This window comes from Ictidomys tridecemlineatus, chromosome 7, assembly GCF_052094955.1.
Source record: "Ictidomys tridecemlineatus isolate mIctTri1 chromosome 7, mIctTri1.hap1, whole genome shotgun sequence".
NCBI lineage: Eukaryota > Metazoa > Chordata > Mammalia > Rodentia > Sciuridae > Ictidomys > Ictidomys tridecemlineatus.
The window spans coordinates 175,845,420-175,872,717 of NC_135483.1; the positions used below are offsets into that span (position 1 = coordinate 175,845,420).

Here is a 27,298-nt window from a genome sequence, read left to right on the forward strand (position 1 = left end):
GTCACTTCCTTTGTTATTCTGAAATACAAAAATCACGGATAATATGACTTTTCTCATATAACTTCAAAAAAATCAGTATAATGCCATATCAGTAATAAAACGAGGGGGGTAAAAAAGCAAAAGGAATTTACCTTTATGTATTTCAAAATGTTATTGCATACTTAGCACAACTATGGGGAAAGACAGACTGAATTGGTCCAGTGATTTACTCTAACTCCAGAATCACCTGAAGGTAACTATTATCAATCTTTTACTGCAGATGCAAAGTCCCTGAGCACTCTGTTGATGATATTCTGAACTAGGGAGCAAATTCTAGTAAAGTTGAAAGTGAACAAAGAATGATTTTCCTATGATTTATACTATAGTGCCTTTTTGGAAAATTCAGTACGTATTAAAACTGGGTCACATTGAATGAGGCTCCTGGCTCAGATATCTTTAAATGGGTAGTTGTTGTTTTGTTTGCTTGGTTGTTTATCTTCAGAACTATCTGTCTGGAGCTAAGATACTTGTATTTCAGAGAACGGGTCCCCTTGCTTCAGCTATCGAGAATCCTAGACTCTACTCATTCAGTGGAATGAGTATTGTGTAACAATGAAAAATACTCACTCAATGAAATAAGTATTATGTAACGGCAACAACTATAAAGCCCCGCAATTTTTCAAAATTCCCCCTATGGGATGATCTTCAACCTCTTGGAAGAATTATTTCCCTTCCTTATTTCTCAGGGGACAAGTCTCATGGTACAGTTGTTATTTCAGAAGAGATATATTGTCCTCATGCTGTAAAAAGAATGACCCATGATCTGAATTTTTCAGATGTGGCTCTTGATCTGACATTATGTATCATTTTCTGTAAACTTCTATTCACAAGAGTTAATTTTAAAAATTCCAATCTGCTGTTGGTAAAATGACACTAAAATCGTGTTATTTTCATTTTCTGTGTACTTCCAAACTAAGCATCTTTTCCTATCATTACAAGTCACTTGCCCTTTTATAAATACTTCATTCATATATTTGGCTTAGACTTCCACTTACTTGTTTATATATTTTCCATTGTTCTTAATTTGTAAGATCTCTTTTCATATTATGGCTCACTAATTTCCAAAGTTTGTTATTTGACTTTTATTGTATGTTATTTATTGTGTATTTGAAACGTTTATATTAGTTAGATCATCCATTGCTGAAGTGGATGATAGTTCCCTAAAAAGAATTTTTAAAAAAAAACTCACATAATTAGATATCTAGACATTAAAATCTAGGATAGATTTTCAGTTCAGAAAATCTTCATGTATTTGTTTCCTTTCTGCTCATCAACTTCCTTCTCCATCTACAGTATTCCAGCTATTTTCCTTAGTCTAAATATTGACTCTTGGCTGTGGAACAACTTCTAAGGTGTAGGTATCATGTCTTCACATGGGTGTTCAAAGGTAGAAATCAGGGACACTAGGACAGTAACAAAACTCTACGAGGACAGGAAATAGCCTGATGGTGTTTTCCTTAGCCAAACATGTCCTTGATAGCTTCCAAATTTCTAACTTGTACAAAAAAGTTTCTTCCACCAATAGGTGGTGTATTTCATCTCTCAAATGTTTGTTATTTTATTCTTACATTTAAGTCTCTCTCTGAAATTTAAATTTACGATTTGGATAAAAATCACGGAAATCTAGTTATATATTTATCTGGATGGATAGGCAGTTTACCAGCACCATTTATTAAGTAAACCTCACTGAAGAGAAAGGTCAGCCTTGTAATATACACAATGTTCATGTACTCTGGAGTGTTCTGAATTACCTGTTATGGTCTAATTTTATGTCAAATGATAATTCATTTTTCATTTGATTATAAATACTTTAAAATAGCAAATGATTTCCCACCAACATTTACTTTTTCTTAGCTCTTATTAAATGTAGTATGAATGTATTATTCTAGCTCATTGTATCCAGTTTCAAAGTGAACAGCCCAAATGGCAATGGTACTCTAATGGACAGTGCATCAAGTTTATGCATCACTTTTGTGAAAGTTGATGTTTTAAAATATTAATTTTTAAAATTTATTTATTTATTCTAATTAGGTATATATCACAGCAGAATGCATTTTTATTCATTATACACAAATGCAGCACAACTTTTCATTTCTCAGATTGTACACAATGTATCATTGCACCTTATGTGCAATCATATATGTACCTAGGATAATGATGTCCATCTCATTCCACCATCTTTCCTGCCCCCATGCCCCTTCCTCTTCCCTCTCCTTTGCCCAAAGTTCCTCCATTCTTACCATGCCCCATCCCCAATTATGGATCAGCATCCACTTATCATAAAGAACATTCAGCCTTTGTTTTTTGGGGATTGGCATACTTTGCTTAGCATGCTATTCTCAAACTTCATCCATTTACCTGCAAATGCCATGACTCTATTTTCTTTTAATGCCGAGAAATATTCCATTGTATGTATATACCACAGTTTCTTTATCTATTCAAGATATTAATTTTTTTGTTATATATGACAGTAGAATGTATTTAACCATATTAGATATACATGGAGTACAACTTCCCATTCTTCTGGTTGTACATGATGTGGAATTACATTGGTTATCTATTCATATATGAACATAGGAAAGTTAAGTCTGATTCATTCTACTATCTTTTCTATTTCCATTCCCCCTTTCTTTCATTCCCCTTTGTTTAATCCAAAGTAATTCTGTTCTTTCCTACCTCCCCACCTTATTGTGAGTTAGCATCTGCATATTAGAGAGAACATTTGGCCTTTGATTTTTGAGGATTGGCTTATTCCACTTAGCATGGTAGTCTCCAGTTCCATCCATTTACTGGCAAATGCCATAATTTCGTTTCTCTTTTTGGTGAGTGATATTCCATTATGTATATATACCACATTTTCTTTATCCATTCATCCATTGAAGGGCACGTAGGCTGGTTCCACAGTTTAGCTATTGTGAATTTAGATGCAAATAAACATTTTATTTATATCATAGAATGTGGCAAATATAACCATTGATTTGTCTGATTTCTTGTTCCAAATCAATTTTTTTTTAATTTTCTCTATTTCCTGGGTCATTCTTATTAAGTGTACTTTTAAATTTTTTTTTAGGTCTGTTTACTATTGTGAGGATGATTTTTGCAAATTTTCATTTCTAAAACTAAAGCAGACTTTAAAACATATATTTATTTGCTGAGAATCAAACCCAGGGCCTCGCACATGCTAGGTGAGTACTCTACTGCTGAGCCACAATCCCAGCCCCCAAAGTGGATTTTGAATGCTTGTTTTTATACAGATATCACATGTTAGGTAAAATTTTTTAAAATATAATTTGAATTTCTAAGTGTATTACTATATCACCTAATCTCTTTTACCAATGACTTCATGTTATTATCTTACTGCATACACTAGAAATACCAAGACAAAGTTTCACAATAATGGTAATAACAGGTCTTCCTGTTTAATTTCCGATTTTAGTTGAAATTATTTTCTTATTTAATAACTTACAGTGATTTGCTATTAGATTTAGGTTTAGTTGATATCTTAGTTATGCAGTTTTCTTCCATTCTCATTATATACAACTATTCAATTCTTTCAAATATTTTTAGCATCTATTGGTTTATTCATATGGTTCTCCTTTAACAGAAATATATAAAAATTATATGGATAGACTTCCAGATATTGAACCATCCTTGCTTTCTTTTGTGGAAGTACAGTGCTAGAGATTGAATCCAGGACTCTGAGCATACCAGACAAGCACTCTTATCACTATGCTTCAGCCCCATCACTGTCTTCTTGAAATGTAACTTACTTGGTTTTTAGTATATTCCTAGATTCTATTTGTAAATATTTTTTCTTTTATGATAGCTTTATCAGCCTTGGAGTTTCCTGTTATAGTAGATTGAAAAAAATAATTGTGGGAATTTCAATTTTTCCCTATCATCTGGAATGACTTAAGAATCTTTGGCATTTTATATAAAAATGAGGAAGAATTCATTTTTAAATTCAACTTGTTTTGTATACAGGGCAGAACTTTGAATTACCTTTCTAGTTGTTTCTACTACATTTGGGCAATCTCATTTTACCAATTTTTCTTGGATTAATCTTGAGCATTTACATTTTGCTAAGAGATCAATGGCTTTGAGTTTTAATTTTATTTATTTATTTTTATGTGGTGCTGAAGATTGAACCCAGTACCTCACACATGCCAGACAAAATCTCTACTACTGAGCTACAATCCCAGCCCTGAGTTTGGGGTTTTTCAAGGTTGTTACCATTAATTTGTGTTTAGTGATTTTGTGTAATTAATGTTTTCTGCATTTAAGTTTGCTTCCTTTCCCGATCATTTCATTTTCACTTTTTATTTTACCTTTAATCATACTCTCAAAGGATTTATTTTATATTCCTGAAACAAAATAGTTTTGTATGTATTGATCCTTTCTATTAATATTTTTGAGTTTTAAAAATCCAATTTTCACCTCTCTGTGTATATAATTTTTCCCCTAGATGTCCCCCCTCCTCTTTTTCTTCTTCTGTTATTTTGCTCATTTCTTAAGATTGTCACTATCTTCCTTTTTTTAATATGCTGTCATTCACAAAAAAGATATTTAAGGTTCTTAATAGTCATTTTGACAAGTTTTGTGTTTACCATACTTGATGTGAGAAATATTGATTTTAATTACTTTATAGAGAGCTCATAATTCTGTCTTGATTTCTTCTTTGGTTCAAATATTACCTTAAATTTTATCTTTTAATTGATTATGACATTTTTATTACCTACCAATTAATTAAATTATTATCTGATAATTTTTTCTGTAAAATCTCCAATTAAAAAAAATTTTGTTAAAGTTTTTCTTTTGATAAAGTATATAATCAAATTTGTACATATTACATGGGTATCCATTCCATTCTCCTATTTAATAATGCAAAAATATAGAGGCATAGAAGTAAGTTTATTGGCTGTCCTGTTAAAGTTCTTTTATCCACAGAGCTCTGTGATTCTAAAGGAAATGTTCCAATATCTTCCATTATTTTTACACTTGTATCAAGTTTTCCTTGCATTTCTGATTGATGTTCATAGATGTCATATTGCTCTATATGAAGAAAAATAATGGTAAGTCTTCCTTGGAACTTGCTCTTTCTTCATTATTACATATTAATACTTTGTAAGCAATTTAATTCATTTGACCTTAAATTCATTTTTTCTACTATTAATTTTGCATCTATTCTTTCTTGTTGCATTTGATTTGATATTTCTCAACTTACTCTTTTGTTTATTATTGTTTGTTGCAAGCAATATATAGCACATTGTGTTTTGTTAACACAATATAACAGATTTTGGTTTTTATATTTATATTTATTGTGGCAAAATACACATGTCCTCTTTTTATTAAAAATTTATTGTATTATATTTATTGTGGCAAATCACACATGTCCTCTTTTTATTAAAAAAAGCAAAAAAATCCATATATACTCTTATTCCTTCTGATTTGTTCTTATGAAGCTTATTATTCATTTTACATCATCATTTCCTTTGTTGTTTCACCCTCTCCATTTTGCTAATCTGGGAATTTGACAGTATTTTACTTTGCCTTTGATTTCTTACCTCTCTCTGGCATTGATAATCAAACTCATGCTTTCTACTATTATACAGAAATAAGATGATTATAATTTACCACTCAATCACATTTCATTATTATCTCACTTTCTTTCCCAGCCCCCTAAAGTATGACATTTAGAATTTGCTTTCCTATTCTATTCTTTCCTGCCATCCTTACCCTCCTCCCTCAGGATTATACTTTCAGAATATTTAACTGTCCTAAGATTCAGGATATTAAGTTCTTACAGTTGTTTAAAACTCTCAATTGCTGTACTTCCTTCTCAATTCTTGTGTATCAATTACACTAAATTTTTCCACCAACTGACATCACAGTGTTAACTAGATAAATAGCAAGGTTCACTCTTCACCCTGTGTCTTCCTTTTTTTCTTATTCTATCTCAAGTTCTCTGTTCTGATTGACTTTGCTTTGGGGGTTGATTCATTTCTCCAAAGAGTATATCAAAGAGTATGTGAATAATATATTCTGGGAAAATATGTATATCAAAAATGCATCTCTTTCACACTGAGAGCTGAAGAATATCTTAATTATAGAATTATTGGGTTGCGCTTTTTTTCTATCATTAGTCTATAATTCCTGTTCCACAATTTTCTAGTTTCTAGTCTTGCAGTTAGAAAATCCAAAGTCTGTCTTTTCTTTGTCATTTATAACTAATTATATATTTCTTGGAATCCTGTAATGTTTTCTTTAGTTTTCTTGGATTCCTTTACCAGGATATGCCTGGGTACATGTCATATTTTTTTATTAGTTCTATTTAGATCCCAATTAGCCTTATCAATCATCAGTACCTCTTCAACTCAGGAATCTTTCTCTGCCATTATTTGCTTAATAACTTCTTATCCATCTGTTTCTTTCTGTTCTTCTTAATGCCCATTATTCATGACTAATATTAATTCTATGTCACTTTGCTTTTTATTTCCTCCAAATCTTTTTCCTCATGATTTTAATCTCTTGTATTTTTTGCTCTATACTTTCTGATATTTCTTTCCCTTGATCTTTGAAGTCACAAATTTGAATTTCAACACTCTCCTTGATCCACTTATTTTTTTTTAAATTTGAAAATCTGTTTGTTTCTTTTAAGCAGTAAGACTTTGTTGTACTGTCTCCTTAAATGCTATTGTGCATTTCACTGTCACCCAGGGTTGCCTTTTTTATCATCTTTGTCCCATTAGGTTCCATCAGGACACTTGTCTTGAGTTTTCTCTTGTTCTTCCTGTCCCTGAAAATTGGGTTCCCATAGGTGTTTTATTATTTTCATGTGTCTGCTGTTTGGGACTCAAACAAGCTCTGGAGTGTTCTCAGTTGCTGTAGTCCATGAATCATCTACAGCACTATTGCCTCTGCTCTCACAGGCCCACAGTGTAAGCGAAATGGCTGCTTGTATCCCCTGAAATACCTGGAGGAAGACTCAGCTCCCCAGTCCTCTCACACTCTCCCAGTCCCAGGATGACTGTGAACTCAGTCACCCCCATGCAGCTCTTGCTATATTCCACAAGGGCCCAGGAAACCAGATTCAATCAAGCATGTTGATATTAAATTTCCTCTTAGAGTTGCACAGTGCTCTGTAGCCCAACTCCTCCACAGACTTCAATATACTCTACCATATCAGTCTCTAAGCCTTTACCCAGTCCATAGCAGTAAAAATACTGCATTAGTTTTCCTGGTCAAAGGACTGACAGAACTGTGGTTTGGCTTATACTCCAGAGGCCCCAACATTAGGTTGGTCTAGAAAAAAACAACAGGAATGGGAAGAAGGTTTGCCATTTTTGAGAGTATAACTAGGAGGCCTTTGAGAGTAAGAAATAGTTCTTATTTATCTATTAACTCTTCTTGAGCCTTATTTCTTCATTTTCAGAATAAATACTTTTATTTTGTAGACTAGAAAAAATGCCAACTGCTATGAAGATTAAATGAGGTAATATATGCCATATTCCTGGCATTGTTCTGGGTCCATAGTAGTCAGTCAATAATTATTTATGCTCCCCCTGCCTTGAGTGTCATGCTTAACACAGAGTTGGCCATATAGTGATGAATTCAAAATTGTCATGAACTGAGAGATTGTGAATATTAGACTCAAAAGAAAACTTGAACAGTGAAGAACAAAATAGTGTGACAGAAAAAAATTATTTTGATTTGCTTTACGCATAAACTTAATATTTTTATTGTACATAATGTCATCATAATGGCATATTAACTTATTATATAAATACTACCGATTTTTTCAAATCCATTTTGAAGTCAGAACTTCAAAATATGTTATAATAATCATATTTTGGAATCACATGATGTTATCACAAAAATAAATTTGCATGACTATGACTGTGAAATGAATGAAAACACCAGCCAAATTTCTGTATGTGTCTCAATATTTCATGAGACTCCTTCCAAATAAAGGAAGCACCCATAGCAGCTTGCACACCCCAAGAGTACATTTTGATGACAGGAATATGTCATGTGCTTCAAGATTCCCATTGCACATCAACCTGCTCATATACTAACATCCAATTAATCAGAAAAGTGCTTACTCTTTGTGGAAACCAACTACCTGCTTCATGATGTGGGAGGACAAAGTAATAATACAAAAGTGGCTTAAAACTTATTTTCCCAAGAGTGGAATAGAAAAAGTGCTCTCAAAAGGTTTGGACCTGTTTACTGTTAGTAAACAGTTATTATTTCACCCCAATTTTATTTCACCCCAATTTTCTCTTTAGTTGTAAGAATTCTGGACAATTAGCCCATTTGCTGTTCTGTTCAGTAAGTCTTGCCAATCCAATGGAGTGAAGAGCTACCTTATAGCCTACGGAGGGGAAACGGAAGGAAGCAGCTACCCAGGGTGATTTGCCTAGTGCTCCTCTGAAGAGAGACACACCGGTTGGTTATTGGCAGGACTGTAGTATAGGTAACCCCATTAGCATGATCCCCATTTCCCTATTCCAACCCAACTGCCTCCTTATTTTCCTTCTTGTCCAAATAAGTCTCTTCATTCAGCATTTGTTTGTTGAGTGCATACATATTATGTTCCAGGTACTGTTCGAGGCTGCAGGAATTAGATCAGAAGATACAGCCCTTGTCCTTTAGAGTACTCAAGTGTTTTTAGGAAAAGGTGCAAAACAAATTGTGGCGCACTACACACACTGCCATCATTGAACAGAAAAGTTCAGTGGGAACATAACAGAATGAACATTTAAGGGCCCACTGCAGACTGGAGACTTAATATATATTAGACAAAAGCATAAATGAATGACTAAATGAATTAAAAAATCTTTAAGATGACAAAAGCTTTCACAGAAAACCACCACAATAACATTTAAATTGAAATGTGATAAAAACATGAGAGCTTTTTTTGGGAATGCAGGAGGAAAGGGTCCTACAAAAAGGAAAAGGCCCATATAAAGATCAGAGTGGAGAGACAGAGGCAACCCAGAGAACTACACATAATGCAGATAGTGGGAATTTAACGATCCAACCTGTTGGAGGGTGTAAGGTAAGACCTGAGGCTGACAACTGGTAGGAGACAGTATAGAATCCCTCAAGGCCCTGGAAGGGATCTTCGGTTCAGTTCCAGAGGTCAGTGGGTAGCCCCTACAGAATGTTGAACAAGGAAGTGAAACTCCAGACTTACCTTAGGTGAAGGTCTCTCTGGTTATCCCATGCAGGAGAGCTTGGGAAAAGGAGTCAGGAAGCAAAGAGAAGCAATAAAATGCCCCTCCCATAGTCCGAGGGGCTGAGGGGCTGACGATAGGCACATGCACCTGGCTTGTGGAAATGAGGACAGGGAGAGGAGCAGATGCTTAACATTTTTCATGAGGAAGAATGAACAAGTTGGATGGGATGTGAAGAGTGAAAAACCGAGCCTTGCCTCAAGCACCAACTTTACTTACTTATGCAATACATCATTCAGGACTCAGAAAATGCATCTTAAGGAGATTACTCTGACTACAGGACTAAGAATGGATTGGAGCAGAGCCAAAAGGGGCTGAGAGAATAGGAGGTTGCTAACAGGGTGTTTTCCGTAAACCTTGAGCTTTTTCTAAGCACCACAGCAGCTTGCACATGCCTTCAAGCTTAACAGGAATTGGCAGACTAACTCTTCTCAGCAGTCCACTGGGATCTGAGAACACCCTCATGAATTTGCACCTTCTCTGTCTCTCCTTGCCCCTTCCCAAGGTCTCTGTGGCTGCAGTGAGGGGAAGGAAGGTCTCGGCTGAGATCTTCCCCAGACTTACCTACAGCTTTTCTTGAAAGGCCACACAATGCACTCAATGTTCTGTTCACATTAGCTTTGACAACTTGATTTGTCAAACTACGTGCAATGGAAAATGCGTGATTGGGAAAAAAAGACCTTGAGTGAAAATTAAGCTTAGGCAACAAGGTCATAAGTGAAGTTAGGAAAGTTGTTATAAATTTTTAACTATAAACTAAATAGATCAATGTGAAAGGACATTTAAATTCAATATAGTATCTAGCAATTATTGAGGACTTTGAACGCAAGCATTATCACATTTAATTCTCACAAAAGCTCTACAAGTTAGACACTATCATTACTCCTGGTCAAAATAATATGAGTACTGCATAATTAATCTTTATTTGCATTTTATTGTTCATTGTACACATTTCAGAATTTTCTTGCTTATAATTCCAACTTGATTCCCATCAATAAAATTTCTTGGCTGCTTATAATTTGAATGATAAAATTTACTTTGTATTATTTATTTAGCTAAATATTTGATATCTTTTTTATTTTATGATTTATAATCATTGACTGTTACCTCCTACATTTCAATATGGTATCTAAGACAGAGAGGAACTTTGATGCTTTGATATAGAAAGAACTAAATTGAATTGCCAATTTTCTGAACCCTCTGCTAACACAGAGAGAGGCCGAAAATGTTGGTTTTATCGAAAATAAAGTTTCCTCAACTCAGACATCATCAGTTTTTTGACATATTGCTCACTTATAATTAAAATTGGGAGATATGTAAGACAGGGTTTAGCATTTATTATAGTTTCTAAATTTATCCTACATAGTTTTATTCCTGCTCTATAACCCATTTTATCCCCATTTTCTATGCTTATTTAATTTTGTCTCTGTATTGTGCCATGACAAATGACTGGACAAACAGACTTGTGTTTGGGCTTAAATATGAACAGGTATAGAAAAGTTTAGCTAAATTGATATTAAGCAAATTGGTTTAATATCAATCAAATGAGCTGTTGGTGAGAAAATATTGTATTTCTCTTTGACTTGAAAAAAATTCAGGATACTAAATTTCTTTTGTCTGATCAACATTTATTTGCCCTCCTTCTAGGAAAAGAAACAATGCCTCCTCTACTTTTTCCACCATGGCATTTGAGCAGGACCATCAGAGTCTTCAACTTAAAGCAGACATTGAAAGCGAAACTTGGACAAGTTGTAGCCTGGGAGAAATAGTGGAACATAATTGCTCAATTAAAATGAAGTTACCAAACCTGAATACTCACTCAGAGCACTCAATTACATTCAACCTTGGTATTTACTCAGTGATGTATACCTGATGCAAAAGCAGCCAATGTTAGCCATTCGAGGAACTTTGGTTGACAGAGACACATTGTTATGACATTGTTAAACCAATACAAAACAGGTACCATATCTGCATCCACTTGACTCTTATTGGTCTGAAACTTCAGAAAATATAGAGGAAGCAAAGTTGAGAGCTGAACTGCTAGGGTGTCTTCATCCAGATATAGCTTGAGGCAAAATGCCCTTAAATTTTATATTTATTGGAATCAGCAAGCTCATTTTATGCCTAGTTCCTTTGAGTTTCTGTCACTTACAACCTAGGCTCTAAATGTCCTGTGATGTACTAATTCTGTAAGCTATAGTTCAGGCTGCACATTCTCTACCTTAAGTTCCTGTATATTTGAATTGGGTAGAAAATGAGGGGATGTGAAGGAAGCATCTTCTAGCTGTGGTTTCTAGGATGATATTATAGCCTGCTTCCAAAATAAATGAAAGAAATTGGATAGTCTATTTGTGAACACCTCTGAATGTGAAAAATTAGCACTTCATTGGCATTAAAAAGGTTCGGAATCTGCGTAGTCAGCATTATACGTTATGGTTGCTAGACCATTCCAGTCTGGCTATTTCATTTTAGTAGATCAATTGTGCCCCACTTTTGCTCCTAGGCTACAACTTGGTCAGATTTTACTTTAAAGGGCATTTTGTGGCAAAGATCCAAACCCTCTCACAGCAAAAGCTGAATGCTAATGGAATTGTTGTGATTTAAAACTGTGAAACACAATCTATTTTTCAATGGAGGAAATAAGAACCATAACCACAAATATTCTGAGTTTCTTAACTCAACCTTGAAGGATATTTTTGCATTTTATTCATTATTTAATAATGACAGCTATTGTAAGAGAGTGTTGGATAGTGTCTGAGCATCTCATTAGGAGACCAGTTCAAGATAACATGTAGTACCTGTCCCGGGGCAAGTTACTTGACATCTTGTGGCATATGGATATTAAATTGCAATGTGGATATTAAATGAGATGATGCTTGTAAAATATTTTGTTCTGGGCCTGAATCATAGAAAATCTTTAATCAATGGCTATTGATGTTGTTATTATTATTATTGGATAATAATAATAATAATAATGCTGGGGAAAGTAATATTACTACTATTACAGTATTAACTAGTCACTTTAGTTTCAATGATGGGAAATTTTGGCATTCATTGTATTTTTCCTTTCTTTTTTCCTTCCTTCCCTCCCTCCTTATGGCCTCTCCTTCCTTCCTTATTCTCTTGTTCTTTTCTTCCTTTCCTTTTCTTCCTATCTGTCTTTTTTCTTTCTTTCTTTAACTTCTTACCTTTCTTGGCATTTGCAAATACCAAGAGTGAGACTAAGAATCTAAGACTGTAAAGTAAATTTCCAATTCAAAGTCATTGACTTAGAAGATAGAAAATCTTCAAACTTCATGAACAAGTGGAAATGTGTTTTTTAAATACATCTTACATTTTGGAAATAAGAGTAGAGAAGTTGTTTTCTAGTATAGAAAAATACAGTAACATTTCCTGAATAGGAAACAAAGATTTGGGTCAAACAAGAAATCCAGTCTTCAAAGATTATTTCCAACTTTGCATACTTACTGAACAATATAACAGTTTTTTGGTGTGTGGCTTTGTTTTATTTTCACTCTTTTAAGTAAGAACTCCATATAATTTGCTCTACATTTTCCTATATGAGCCATTATTAACAATATAAAATGTATTCCACTTAATTTTAAAATGTTCATGCTTACAGAACTAATTGTAAGCTTAAACGAATCTAGTTAAAAGGTTTCTATACAGTATGATGGCACTATATGGCAAACAATCAGTATGCAGCCAGGTTTAGGACAAATGGGACGAATTCAAACTAAAAAGTTTTTCTCAACAAGAGAAATAATATGTGAAGTGAATAGGGAGCCTACAACCTGGGAACAAATTTTTACCCCTCACACATCAGATGGAGCTCTAATCTCTAGGGTATACAAAGAACTCAAAAAGTTAAACAACAAAAAAAACAAATAACCCAATCAACAAATGGGCCAAGGAACTGAACAGACACTTCTCAGAAGAGGATGTACAATCAATCAACAAACACAAGAAAAAAATGTTCTCTATCACTAGCAATCAGAGAAATGCAAATTAAAACTATTCAATATTACCTTTAAAAATATTTTCTAGCATTATCCAACAAAAACACTGGAAAACACCTTGGCATTCTCCTAAAACCAGAATAAGTTTACAAGAGAGCAAAGAATTTTTTTTTAAATAGGCATACACAATATATTTATTTATTTATTTTTGTGTGGTGCTGTGCATTGAACCCAGTGTCTCACATGCACAAGTCAGGTGCTCTATCACTGAGTTATAGCCCCAGCCCAAGGAAAGAATTCTTCTGGTGTGCAGATAGCAGGAAAGGATCAAGGTTGGAGGAAGTGAGACCATTTTGGAAACTCTTGAGATCATCCAAGTAAGACATGATGGCTTGAACCAGAATAGTGGTAATAAGGATGAAAAGAGGTTGGATTTAGGAAACAGTTTGTAGGTGAGCTGATCAAACTTGCTGGTGAATTAGATTTGATATGATGTAGAAAAATAATTAGAGGAGAACTAAGCAAGGATGTTAAGTTATTGGAAGAACTGTGGCATTACTTATTGAAATGGGAAAGTTTATGTTGCAAATGAAGCAAAAATTTGCCAAATTGGCTGAATAAAATGGTATTCCAAACAGAGGCAACACCATGAGCCAGGGCATGAAAGTTTTAAAGAGCCTGGAATGTCCATGGGGGAGGAACATGTTTGCAAAAGAGGACAAGCAGGGTGTCAGATGAGGACAGAGCAAGTTGGCAGATGGAACTGAAGATGTAAGTATCCTATAATAAAAAAGAACAAAAAATATTGCAACCACTATGAATCAAATTGAAAGAGTTTGAAGAGGAAGAATGAATGATAAAATCTAATGTTTGCAGATGGATTACAGGTTTTTCTTAAGGGTTCTAAAATCTCATTTAATGCTAACAAAGAACTTTTGCGGTGTCTGTTATTATTCTTACCACAATATAAATGAGGAAAATGAGGCATGGAGTGCTTAATTATGTGCCCAAATTCTTCCAGCTTTTGAGTGGTAGAGATAAGATTTGAATATAGAAGTTTGGTTTTAGAGTTCACAACTCTGGTCTATTATTTAGAGGGATAGTCTCTGAGAAGGAAGAAAACTTTATAGTGGGAGCCAATTTATACTGAGTGAAATTGAGGCATGGTTTTAACAGGATCTTCTTAATGCTTGCTTTATATGGTGAAGCCATATTTATCTGAGGTCCAATAACTAATTCAGTTTTAATCTGATTTCTCTTTTCTCTATTAAGTTCCTTTCAAGTATAATTAAATCAAATGCAAAAACATTCTATTGTTCTGAAATTATTTTGATAAATCCCCATTCCTTTCTTCATAGTTCCTTCTTTCTCTGTATATGCATAAGGGATGGCTGGAATTAGGGTTACACAATGGTTACATTTTTGGTTTGGTGTTTGAAACAATTTGTTTTTCTATTTATGCTTTTCTGTGTTTACTGATTTTTATTTATGGAATTTTTATTATTTCAAGAAACAGTAAAAAATCATGGTTATAATAAAAGAAGAAAATATTGGAATGGGACTAGGGATGAGAAGATCATACCAATTGTGAAACTTATTTGTTCTGTTCTTACAGGTGCTTAAAAAGAAAAACACTTATCATCTGCAACCTCAAAAAAAGGTCTATTCTCTAACATACAAATACTAATTATATACATATACACACACATTATATAGATTATAATGTATATGTTGTATATACATTATACATTTTAATGTATATGTTATATACACATATAATCATTCTATATACATATACAACATTGTCTACTTTTAGCTGTACTACTTATGAAAACTTATGAAAATTTATATCATCATTTACTACTGTGGTAAATAAATAAATAAGTAAATATTTACAAATCTATACATATATATGAATGATGGATGGATAATTTTATCTATCTATATCAAAAGAAAAGCACTTTATGGAAATAATATGTGAAGTAATTAACCTGCTATTGTCTTATAAATGTTGAATTATTTAAGTAGATAGAGGTAAGTTCTTTGAATAAAAATTCAATTATTTTTATGATAAGGAGAAAAGAATAAAGGTTTGAGAGATAATGGTATAGCAGACATTTTACTTGGCAAGTAACTCTGAATAGTTTGGCCAGACCATTTTCCTGAGATTTTGTGTTCCTACAAAATAAATGAGGAAACTAAAGGCTCTCAATATACTGGTTGAACACATATATTTTTTTCTGCTCCTTCTTGAAAATGAAACGCAGACAGAAAATAATTAAAAACATGTAAGGCTGCAGAGGTTAGCAGGATAAACAACAAAAAAAACAACAGAACTTAAAATTTTGGAAAATAGGATGAATGATAACTGATTTAGTCAAATCAAGAAGTGGGCAGGCCAGGGGCACAAGAAGCAAGCTGATACTTGCCACAGAACATTGGGAAGCCTTGGGAACTGCTCTGTTCAGATACTTTTGACACTTCAGAGAGAGAAATAGGATTGATTGAAATTTTTAAATAAATAGTTATGTTCCTAGTTCTTCTTTTTTTATTCGTTTTCTTAGTCTACTAACCATTACTTACTCTAAAACAAGACTGGAGGTTTGCTCTCTGGAGAAGTTAAGCAAGAAAAGCTTTGGACTTAAGTACTCAGAAATAACTGATGATGGTGAAGGGTCTGGGCCAATAGGCTTAGTTAAAAATCCACATCCTAAATGATCACGTTTTTAAAACCCATATTCTGCATGAAGTGTCTCAGCTTTTGAACACTCTACTCTTAATTAAAACACATGAAATTGCCAATATTCCACCATTTTTGCCTATAAAAATCACAATTTTATATGGTTCACTCTAAAACAAACAAACAAACACCCAAAAGTCATGAGACATTTGAGAAAGTCTCAAATATGAGAAGTAGAGCCCAAAACAAACAAGAAGAAAATACAGGTAAAATAAAATCAAAAGAAAAGTTACAAAGAAGATTATTAGCTATTACATCCATAAAATGAGAACAAGGCCCTATATTATTTTAAAACAACAACCAAAGATCATGAATGAATACCAAAAACGGTAATTACAATGGCATAAATTAAAAGTTCATTGAAATAAAGTTAGGAAAATCTCCAAAAATATGGCCCCCAAATGACATACTAAGAAGGAAAAAGGTAAAATTAGAAAATCTAGGAGAGATAATTTTCAAAAGTAGAAGTCTTTGAAGAGAGAAAAAAATTAAAAACTATAAGCAAGAAATTTCCCAGGACTAAAAAATGTGAATTACCAGTTGAAGCAATTCCCAAGTTTCCATACATTGATTTTTAGAAAGACCCGCACTAAGAGCATCCCTGTGAAATGTCAGAACACCACGGAAAAAGAAAAATCCTAAAATCTTTCAGAGAGAGGAAAAAAATCAGAACATATGACACATAAACGTCATCGCTGCAACACTGGAAGCTAGAACACACACACAAACACCATACCTTAAAGGTCTTGAAGAAAAGCTATTTTCAATGAAAAAAAAAAATCAATGCCTAGCCCAAGAATCGATCATTAATCTCATTCCTATTAGAGGAGAATAAAAACATTTTTCATGCATGAACTCAAGATGTTTATCTCTTTTGAATATTTCTCAGGAAGATATTGAATAGTATTTTCCTCCAAATTTAGGAAAGAATCCCAGAAAAAAAATTAAAGATAACTTGAGGATATTAATTAAAAGAAACCTCAATAAGATACTGGCATAGAAAGCCTGGAGATGAAAAGTCCTACAAAACTGGAAAACACAAGGTTCTAGAAGGCATAAGTCAAAACACAAATGATACTTATTTTTTTTAAATTAGAATTTTAGGAGAATTTTAGTTTTGTTAGAAATCAGGAAATAAATTTGTGATTAATATATAAGAAACTAAAAGCACAAAAACTAAGGCAACATGAAGTCCAGGAAAAACAAAAAAATTCTATAACAAATAAAATGCAATTACAACTGAATTTATGATCTATAAATAATATTTACATTCTAGTGATAATATTAATAATGTAAACACCAACTAATAATTCCAAATGTGAAATATCTACTGGGAAAGTAAGTTAAAGAGTAGGTAAATATATTGCAGGGAGGGGAATGGGGTAACTGGGCAGGGCTGTATAGAGAGGTAAATTCTCATCTTTTGTAACTGGAAATTCATAAATGATCATCTAAAATTAAAGAACAAAATAAATAGCAATAAAGTAAGTCACTTGTGGATATAAAATTAAATACCAGAATATATAGCTAAAGATGTTGAAAATGATAGCCTTTAGGTAGAAGGAGGTGACATGAGATTGAATATGTTAGGATTCTACCATATTTCATTATATACCCAATAGTTCTCTGACTTTTAAAACATATTCACATATTTAAGATGTCTTTTAGCATGTACATTTTGTTTTTAACAAGTTTTCATTTGTCTATAAAAGCAATGGTTGTATGTATAGTTGTACCATAATAACTTGATTTTTATCTGTGTGTGTAAAACCACATTTTCATGGTATATCTATCAGGATAGTAAAATAAATACATTTTTGAAAATAAAATTATCATATAGAAGTTAGATCAGCATACAATGCCTGCTTTTCTTTAATATTCGCCAGTTGATGTCTTAATAGTTAGGAAATCCTGAAACTGGATGTTCAACTAAACTGACAATAAGCTCAATTTCTTCCTCCCTTGCTTCTTCAGTAACTCAGTTTGGTGAAATCTGAAGTTAGAATCTGTCATTTATTCTAGAGTTATTTAATTTATACTTATTGTAGCACGATGGCATTATTTACTGTTGTCCATGTTGTAAGTGATGATTTAGGAATAGACGGGTTATTTGGATTCATTTAATTTTTCTGTGCCTCTTCTCATGGTGTGACTTCATGTGACCTTCCTACTAACCTTCACTAACAGTCCCATCAGGGAAGTTACTATTTAATAACACTTGAGTTCTTAAAATCATTTCCTCTGTTGGAAGGACATCCTTGACCCCCATCCCCTTCCTATTCCTCCACTCTTTGAATAATGTTAGAAGGGCATGGATTCATCATACCAATTATGTGCTCTGTATCTTTTTGTTTTGCCTCTATCAACCACAGCTTACTTAAGTCATTAATGTTTATAAAACTAATCCCTTAAGCCTAGTTAATCATTTGTTATAATTATTTCCTACATGAGTGATTTCTGTACATTATTTAATACTACCAAACATGCATTTGCTCTTGCTGTATTTAAATTTACTCATAGGCAACTTCATGAAACTTTCTCTTGCCCTTGTATGCTATTGAGAATGATTAAAAAATAATGTATCCTAAAAGAGGCTTTTAAGATTTGCTGTTTATTTTAAACTCACCCTTAAATGAGACTCTGGTAATGTAATTATCACCTACTACATATTCAAAGTACAGGCAAGTACTTTGAATCATTCCTTCACTAGCCCTTGGTGGAGCAGAATCTGCATTAAGGAGAGAAGTTCATACATCATGTAAACCTTTGCTATATCAGTTACCTTAAAATATTTTGTTTGCTCATAAAAATTTAGAAGTTGCTATTTGTTTCACTACACTCATTTTCTGTATTTAGATACAAGTTTCCAGTAAAAGAAATGACCAAACCGAAACTTGCTTTATTTTGCAACTACAGAATTCATTGAAATTTTGATTGCTACAAAAAAAATTATACAAATACAGTCACTAGGGCAGGGTGTCAGCAGAGGAATTAGATTGAGGATTGAGGGTCCAACTGACAAAATGTAAAAGAGTGACAAGAAATGACTATGGATCATCAAATATACTAAAGGTTTTATAATTGCTTTACTAGTTGTTGCTACATATTAATCCAAATTAAGAATAGGGAATTCTAACACGACCTCAGCTATTGCCATAAGAATTCTTTATTACCATGATTGATAAAGGAGGAAAGAAAACGATAATCAAAAATGTCAGTTACAGTAAATGAAATTAGAAGGACTGTGTACTAGCAGGTGTACAGAATGCTTTCAGAAAAAGGATGAGGAATGAAGCAAGAAAAGAAAAGTGCTTCTCAAAAGAGTTTTGGATGAAAAATGAGGGCAGGTGGCTTGTCCACAAGTGTATATGCATAAGTGACAATAGGGCACAGTATTTGAAACAAGAATTGACCTAAAACATCTGGGTTACTACTTACATTACACACACACACACACACACACACACACACACACACCCATATAAAATCTTTGAAAGGGCAAACAGAATATTAGACTACAGTAGTTCTAAAATCAAAGTTTCCCTTTGTATATTGTTTTTTAAATGTATTTTGAGAAAGGCCGACATCCAATTCTGATACTTTATTTGGTTTGGAATATTCTCTTTGAAGTTTACCTTGTTAATAAATTATAAGTAAAATAAATTTTAATTTGTTTTGTTTATTTATAATCCATTTCTCCTGATATAAAGTATGTCAACAAATTTACCAGTATTGAGACTCCTTTTGAAAAGATTTGATGGTCCTAATCAACTCCAAAAATGCATTATCTCTTGCAAATTTATCTCTAGTAACTACAAAATTAGAAATTATCAGAATTCCCATGACACATCCAGCATGGCATGGTGTCAGATTGGTGTTGTTTACTGAACCATACCTCAGGAGGGTGCAAAAATTAAAGAAGATGTATTACAATTTAGGGGGGGAAAGTCTTTAAAACTAGTTATCTTTTTATCACAAAATAATGTTTAATAACACATTGGAGACAATAAAGGAAACTTTGTTAGAGGATTAAGAAAAAAACAGAAAGACTATACTACATAGTAGGACATAAATATAGACAGGCTGATGGGAAATAGAAAACCCACTTTCTACTTAGTAGCTATCATGCTCTTTACTGTGAGTTCTAGAAAGACCACAACTCTTTGATTGCCAGGAGAATAGGGCTGCTCACAAAACCATCATACAGTACCATACCATCTGGTGACAGATGAATAAAAAGCTCAAATGGGGCTGATTAAATCTGCATGATTTCCACACCCGAAAATGGGGGAGGAGGAGGAAGACAGTTACATTCCCTCATATTTATCTGTCATTCACATTAAATTCTAAATTAGCATTCTTCCTATCAACAGATTTTTGGAACATCCAGTTGAAAAAAAAAATCAGGTTTGTTTATCTTTTGCAAGAAAAGTAGGTGCAGTACTGAAGTGAGTGAGTACTGAAGCTTATAACGTTTCCTAATGTGTTTTCACTACCTCTGAGGACTCAAAAAGTCATTACTTGCCCTTTGTTAGAAAACAGAAAAGGAAACCCAATATTTTTAAGATTTTACCACCTGGAGCTAGTACATGGTTTAGAGCCTCTCCATTATTTAAGTTTTAGAATTGCCTATTTGCCTTTAATGTGAAGTATGGAAGAGGATGCTTATGAAGTCCAAGGAAATGTAATAACAGTGTATTGGAGAAATTCAGTTAGAGAAAGAGACTTGCAGATAAGTAACTAAGAATCAAACTACTCTTCCAAGATGCCAAGTGCAGTCATGAGTAGAGTATAGATCACTTCTATGAACCATTCCATCAATGCACAGCAAGGGCAAGAAAAGCCTTTTGGGTTTGGGTTTGGTTTGATTTGTCAATGTAAACGGTCCCATTATGTGGTTGTATTTAAAGATTTGTTGTTATAGTAGAAGAACAATGTAGTCTGGGCTTCAAAAGAGGCTTTTTATCTGTTCTGTCCCTTTAAAGTTAATAGCTTTTCTAAATTCTCTGGCTGACCCCAAATAAGAAATTCTGAAAAAGATAGTCCTGAGTCTCCACAAAACCATTAGGCTGAGCTACTCCTGTGAATGTTTTCTCCCCAGCCAAGGTGTGGTGACTTAGGTGGATTATGGCCTCCCTTCCCAAATGGAATTCCTCTGAGCCCAATGGATTCAGTGGGGAAGATTCCCAACTCCCCAAGAAAGGACTGATCTAAGTCTGTGGAATGAAATTCTTTCACCTGTTTCAGTTAACCTGTTCGATACCAGAAAAGCATGGCTGAACACAGGGGGTAAAAATAACTGGATTTTATTTATTCATTTATTTAATAACTCAACTCAACAGAAACTGAGGGCCAGGTTCTTTGCTAGGTACTAGAAAACTAATTTTTTTAAAAAAAGGTAGATATGGTCTCTACTGCTGTCATGGCAACTATAACCCAGAGATGGAGACAGACATTATACATTAATCAAATGTGGTCCAAATTCATTATTTCTGCATTGGTCTAAGAAGGAAAAGCAAAAGGTGACAGGAAAGTATATAAAGTGAGACTGTTTAAATACAGTTTATAAGTGCCTTCTCATGTGGAAGTTCACTAAGCCCAAAGGACAACCCTGAGGAAGAGAAAATGGTCATTAGTATCACTTTACAGATGAGGGGCTGGAGGCTCTGAGGCTGAGTATATTGTCCAGGGTTGTGGTACTAGCAGCACCCAGTGCTGGAGGAACTGGGTCTTTCTTTCCAACCTATTTTCCTCATGTCATCCTGCCTGTCATTTTAATACATTCATTTTAAAAACTTGAGGAAGTCATCTGTTTTGTTGATTGTCTCACACAATAGTATTCAGCAGAAGAATGACACTATATTAACACAGGTTTTATATATAAGTTACTTTCCTAAAGTTACCTAGCTCTTTTCAACCTAAAATAAGGCAGGCTGAGTATAAATGTCTCCCTACTTCAAAAATTTAAAAGGCTCCATAAGTAACAATGAATAAGAGACAACTCCATCTGAGTTTTTTTCCTTTTTCTTTTGCTAAAGCTGAGACCATGAAATGATCACATTATTTAGGGATTACAAGTAGAACTGGAGAATTTTCATTGCCTCAAATTTGGGCAGTGGTAGGAAGTTCTATTTTCTCCTTTTTATATTATTGTATTACAAAAGGAATATATGAATGTCTGATTTTTGTAATAATTTCAAATAATGGAAAAAGACATTAGAAAAACATTGCTTTGTCTCTTCACCTAACCCACTTTCCTTTTGCCAGAGATAAACACTGTTAATACTGTTAAAGACACTGGTTAGTATAGATTATTCCAGAGCATTTTCTGTGACTTTTTAACCAATAGGAAAGATTCTATATATGTTGGCAACTTTTTTTTGTGCAACAGTATTTGTGGACACATTTTTTGGTAATACATATATAACATCTACATTCTAACAATTACTGAGTATTTCATAATATTTATTTAACCATAATTTTATTAACCATTTCCATTGATGTACTCTTAGTACTTTACAATTTTATGATATTACAATGTCATAACAAATATCTTAGCTCAGGCCTTTTGTATACACATATAAGCATTACTAGCACACAACAAATATCTAGGGTAAATTGCAGGTCAGTATCTTTACAAACACTTTTTGAGTACTGAAATTGTCCTTCTAACATTCTGTATCATCTTACCCTTTGAGCAGCCTTGCATGTGATACCATCCTATCTAATGTTTATAATCTGAAAGCAAAAATAATATCTTCATTTTTATTTAATTTGGAACCACCTGGTTAATAGTGACATTAGGAGTCCTATCACATGGTTTTTATTATGAGTATTTTTCCCATTTTATATTCATTGCCCACTTTTCTATTTTTCGTTGATGTAGTTAATGTTTTTCTTATTAATTTGAAGGAACTCTTCATAAATTGTAAATATGTACATATATTTGTTAAAATATTTTCTCCTGATCTGTCAGTTGTATTTTAATTTCTTTGCACTATACAATTTTTAAAATCTTTTAATGCAGCTATGTTGGATATTTCTTGTTATTGCTTGGTTATTTTTGGCTGTCCAACATCTATTCCACAGCCTGAGTTCCTTTGGGATAATTTTCTCTTTCCCATTTGATATTTTGATGGCACTATTAATCAAAATGCCTTGCCTTCTTATACTGAGATTTATATTCTCTACTGGCCAAAATTTACTTGTTTTGTAATGAACAGGATTCATGTGCTTCACCATGGGCATGAAACCTCTGCACCATCTCAGCCTTTCACAAATTAATTTCCATTTATAAACTTGCCAAATTGACAGAAGACAAACATATAGGTGAAGATACCAGTAAAATCATGTTTCCATCTAACATGATGCAATCATCATTCATTTAATGAAAAATTTGCTAAACCTTTCTCCAAAGATCCCTAGAAATTTCTCCAACATCACAGGGATCTAAATTTTTGTGGGATTTCCTGTCTTCAGGCAGATGCATGTCTTAACAAAGACTCCTAAGTAACTCCTTTTTTATGTTCTCTGGGTCCAGACAGGATGATATCATCAATGTAATGGCCTAATATGATGTACCATAGAATTAAGAGGTACTCTAAGTCCCTGAAAAATAAAATCATAACCAAGCATTGTAGAGTTGACATAACCCCAAGTTAGGATAACAATGGTGCAATATTGGCCCTTCCCATTGAATGCAAATTACTCTGATAATAGCAGAATGTATCTACAGAGGATTAAAGCATTTACTAAGTCAATATCTGTACATCTGGATATGTTCATTTACCCCAGGAACAAAAATTACATCTAGTTCAGCAACTGCAATTGAAGTCAACAGTTGATTTAAATTTATTATAATCCCGCTGTCATTCCTCAAGATTCATTTATCTTTTGCACAGGCTAAAAAGATAAATTGGATGGGAATGTGGCAGGAATCACTATCTTTGCATCTTTTAGGGGTATCACTAATATCTGTAGTCCCTCTAGAAATGTAGAATGGTTTTTGATTTATTATCTGCATGCAAATCCAGTTTTAGTGGCTTCCATATACTGTAGCATTTTGTATCATAATAGCCAATATGAAGATTATTACATTTGCTGAATTCCTTTATTCCAGTTAAATACTTTTGAAACCAAGGGAAAATCACAGGGAGATTTGGGGGATGATCAGGGCCCAAGCTAATACCCCATCAATTATCTCACATTGATAAGGCCCTATTTTGAATGTTAGACCACAGTGGTGATAGTGTCTCCAGAAATTTATGTCATTTTGGAGACAGTGCATGATAATCCCTAAAAAGTCTGATTACTTACTCTTTTCCAATGTATAGTCATACTGTCAGTGACTATAGTTCCCGTTGGAAGAAATCCTTTGGGAGGGCCTGATAGAAAGAATGACCTATAAATTTTTGGCTACATTGTAAGGTCTTTCCTCTAGGGAATCTGACCTCCTGTTAATTCAAATTTGTTAACTGTCTCACCTCTGAGGATTAGTGAAGGGATTGATCACAGCTCTCCATTGTGATGACTCAAGTCAGAATTTAAAATCCAGGGCTTTTTCACTCAATTAAGAAAGACTTTAGTAGTCTATCAATCAATTTCAGTCCTAGGGACCTCATTATCATCTAGCCAATGTCAATATTTTTGTGGGTGAAGTTACTATCTTGACTCTGCTGCCAGTTATGATCATCATATCCTCATTGTCCTTGAAGTTTATGTGCTGCTAATTTGGTGACATCCTGGAATTCCCATTATCACCACTGAATTCCAAGAGTTCTGTTTTATGGCAAGAGCTCCTTTATCATTCCTGGCTATATTCATCAATTTTTCTTTATTATAATGAAACACCAGAAGCTAGTTATTTAATTTTTTTTTAGCTTTGGAATCTTGCAGACTAAAATTCCAAATAGCATTGCCCCAGCTCAGGTGAGAGTTTAATGGTAGATGGTATCATTGTGGTAGCATGTATAAAAGGGAAATATCATATGATAAGACAGGAAAATAGAGTGAGGGGTGGGGCGGCCAGTCCTGCAACCAACATTCAGGCCCATCCCTTAATCCTGCCACCTCTAATAAACACCAGCATGTGATAGGAAGGAAGGACCAAACTTCCAACACATGAAACTTACCTTTGGGAGATACATTCAAATTATATCCAAATGATAGCACTGACCTGTAAAATATCCACCACAGTGCCCTTCAAGGATGCTCCTGAATATATTTCTCACAGCCTTGGACACCTTTGGTAAAGGGAGTGTCACTTGGATATTTTCAAGTTTAAAAGTTGAGTGATAAGATTTTTCATCATAAATCCATTCTAGCTTCCTATGACTTTGAATATCTTGCTTGATTGTTTACCAAGAAAGCTCCAACACTACACCATGATTTGATATAGGTGTCTTTTGGGTCTAGGCTTCAGTCATTGCTATTCAAGGTGATACCAAGAACATAGAATCTCTGCACTGTGGACCCTTATTAATAAATTCAGCTTGATATAACATTTTCTTCCACCTTGATCCAATATCCTTAGCTGGGAATTTAAAACCCCAAACACACGATATTCTTTTTCAAAGTCTTCCAGAACATTTTAAACAAGTAACCAACCATATTATATGCTCTATTTCCACAAAATGCTTTGTGATAATCCCAAAGCCTTTACCTCATATAGTCACCTGATTCCAGGTGTCAAAAAGTGATGATCATTTAAATAACTATTTCGTCCAAGGATTACTACTGTCTCTACCACTGGTCACAGAAACATTGATTCCTTTAAATCCAACAAGAATTAATCATAGATATTCATCTTTTATGATTCTCTTGTTCTGGGACCTTAATGGTTCCATTACCAATAACTTCAGCAACTGCTGTACAATAAGGGAAGAGTAACTAAGCCATTATAGAAGAAGTAGGAATCACACTTATAAAACTGGAAGCTTTAAGGAAGTAAAAGGTCTGAGAACAGTCAGGGAAAAAACCCACTAACCAGGACCAGGTATGGTGGTGCATGCCTGTAATTCCAGTGACTCTAAAGGCTGAGGCAGGAAGATTACAAGTTCAAGATCAGCTTCAGGAGTTAAATTTATTAATTAAATTAAAATTATTAATTAAATTAAAATTCCATCTCAAAAATTTAAAAAAAAATGGATTTGGATGTCTCTCAGTAGTAAAGCACCCTGGGTTCAATCCCCAATACTGAAAAAAGTTTTTAAAAAGTCACTATCTAGTCCTAGCATAAGTGAATTGGCTGAGTTTTAGAAAGTTAAGCATCACCATCTGATGAAGGATACCACAAAGTAGTGTTGTATAGAAATCCATGGGAGGTTTGTGGCCCTTCATTGTTATTGCATCTGTGATTTCATAACAAAGCATCTGGTGGTGGACCTGACAGAGCTCTTAGTCAGAAAATCCAGGAGATAGGAAGGAGGACTGGATGCACAATTGGAAAAGACAAGAGCATCACGAAAGCAACATGTTTAAAGGTCCCAAGATAGAAAACTATTTGACTTTTGTGAGGCAGTGATAAAAAGCAGTGGCTACAGGTAGAAGAAAGGAGTACAAAAGTAACCAAACATAAAGTTAGAAAGATAGGAAAAAGATAATGGGGGGTGCCTTATGGCTAGGAAGTAATTCTAAGTGCTTTGGAAATCATTAAGGCATGCTTGAAGGTCCTAAATATGTTATTTATTACTATCTTCTTATTGCTTACTCTCCATAAGGAACTCTAATAAACATTTTCCACAATTATTTGTTTAACATTTATTGAGTTTCTATGATATACCTAGCAGTGTTCTGGGTACCAGATATTCAATAGTAAACAAAAGAGACAGGGACACTCTTTTCAAGAAATTTATGATCTACTAAGCATTGTGGTGTTTAATCCTGGTAAAAGTCCCTAAGGAGTTGGAAACCAAGAAATAGAGAAATTATTAAATTGCATGAGATCATCTAACTAGAATTTACAGGGTCAATATTTAGACCCTTCTCAGTCACATTCCCAAGACATTGCTTTTAATCAGTATTCTATGCCATTGTGCTGTTATGTAAAGTCTCAGATAAACCCAAAGAATAAATCATTGGGATATGATTAATTTTTTTTAGAGAGAGAGAGAGAGAATTTTTTAATATTTATTTTTCAGTTTTTGGTGGACACAACACCTTCTATTTTTTTATTTTTATGTGGCGCTAAAGATCGAACCCATTGCCCCGCGCATGCCAGGCCAGCACATTACCGGTTGAGCCACATCCCCAGCCCATGATTAATTTTTTAATCTCTTCATGGTCCTCAGTTCTCCATGCTTATGTCAATGTGTACATTTTAG

At 33.7% G+C, this 27,298-nt stretch overlaps 1 long non-coding RNA gene across 1 annotated transcript in view; it reads right to left on the reverse strand.

Annotated features, from left to right (window-relative positions):
* The window catches only part of LOC144365342 (uncharacterized), a 238,731-nt gene extending 229,224 nt beyond the window's left edge, over positions 1-9,507 (reverse strand). Inside the window, exon 1 of the long non-coding RNA XR_013423656.1 lies at positions 9,239-9,507. This is a non-coding gene — a long non-coding RNA (uncharacterized LOC144365342). The remainder of the gene's footprint in view (positions 1-9,238) is intronic.
* Between the last annotated feature and the right edge of the window lie 17,791 nt (positions 9,508-27,298).